Raw genomic sequence first — 1777 nt, 5'->3', positions numbered from 1 at the left:
CAAAATCGGGGCTGGTGCCTCTCCGCTTGTCTGCTGCCTCTTGACACTAGCCCATTACACGGGGTAAACCAGGGGTCGAAATACTTTGAGGCTACTCCGTAAAACATGGGTCGGGTTCATGGTGCTGTTCTTGGGGAAGAAGCTCTCCTGCGTCTCAAATTTAGCTTTGTGTTTGAAAGGCTTCGCTCACCATACGACCAAAAAATCACACCTGATATTTCATTAATTACTGGGAGGGGTTACTTGAGCCAGGGCCACTGGCTGACCGCGCAGTGCCAACGCTCCTCGCCTCTCGGTGAGCATCGTTTTAATTCTGTCCGAGGGGCTGGTTCTGGTTTTGGGGTTTTTTTAGCTTTGTAAGTGCCTGGGGTAAAATCGCTGTGTGGCACCATAGCCCAATAGAGGGAGTCTGAACTTTAACTAAAGCCTTGTCTGAATTCCTTCTAGTTTCCTGCACAAGGAGATGAGCCTTACTGCGTGTCTAGAAGGCTGATAAATTTAGGCGCTTTGGAATCAAAGGGGAAATGAATTTGAAGGCCTGGGGGCCTTTGCTTTGCTTAAAAAGTATGGAATATGTCCGTGGGACAATACTCAGATTGTCCTTTCCGCTCCTTTTTTTGTAACTGATGCCTAGACTTCCCCAACGAAGTATAATTAAGTTGTTTTTTTCACGTCTTCAGTGAGTGACATCGCGTAGCTGCCCCCGCCCGCTCTCCCGTTGGGCTTGGACCTTGGGATTGGGCTAAATTTGCTGGATTTTGCTCACTTAGCCCTGATGGAAGTGAGCTATGAATCCTCTCTGAATCCTCTTGAACCTTCTCTGCCCGCGGAGCCGCCAAAACCACATCACGTTTCAGCATCACTTGTTGCAGTGATCCACCGGATCGCTTCCTCACGGTTTTCTGAGCTAGGTTTTCTTCCTGTTGGCGGGGGGAAATCTGCCATCTCCCTCCACAAGCCGTTCTGGAAGATTTGTGCTAATAAAAATCTCGGGTTTAAGAGCCCCGGCGTATGCGTCGACCTTGGGTGCCCTATTCCTGCTCCTCTTTTCCTCTCTTTGATGTCTGAGTGCCACATATTTGTGGCGGTTTCTACAGGCATGTGTGGTGCTCCGACAGACGTGGCTGTGCTTCCAGACTTAAAATGCTGGCGCTTGGTCTCGGTTTTGGTTAGTTTTGAGTGATTTTTGAGAGATATTTATAACGTGTAACTCTCAAATGGGTTGATGATGGAAGTGTTGTCGGAGCGTGGAGGTGGGAAGCAGCTCTGGGATGGCTGAAGTGGGATGTAGCCAAGTTAGGAGGGGTCTGACCAAACTGGTGTGAAGTCTTGACGCGCTGAACTCTACCAGGGACAGCTCCATCCCACAAGGGAAGGGACAGCCCCTGGTTTAGTCCCTTAAGCCTTTCCTACTCCTAACCACAATCCAGTTGCGTGTTCTTACTGGTGTGGCTGAGCTGGCAGAGGCACCCGCAGAGCGGCAGAATCCCATGTATTAAATGTGTGTCTTTGACTTTGTGGTGATCAAAGCGCCTGCAGCTGCTGAAGCTGGGTCGATAGTCGCCTTCCTATCTGGGCTGATGCTGGAGGAAGCTTTTCTGCTTCCCTCACAGAGCGCAGGACGCCGGAGATGAGTCACAGAATGAGCTGCCGCCTCCCTTCTGTCAGGGGGCTTGTGCTGGGAGCGGCCGGATTCCCACCCAGCTGCTGGGTTTTCAACTCTCTGAAATAATGTGATCAAATCTCTTTTTTTTTTTTTTTTTTTTTTTATTTGCAC

This window comes from Buceros rhinoceros, unplaced genomic scaffold (genome assembly GCF_000710305.1).
Source record: "Buceros rhinoceros silvestris isolate BGI_N320 unplaced genomic scaffold, ASM71030v1 scaffold14779, whole genome shotgun sequence".
NCBI lineage: Eukaryota > Metazoa > Chordata > Aves > Bucerotiformes > Bucerotidae > Buceros > Buceros rhinoceros.
Note: the sequence above shows the minus strand (reverse complement) of the source record.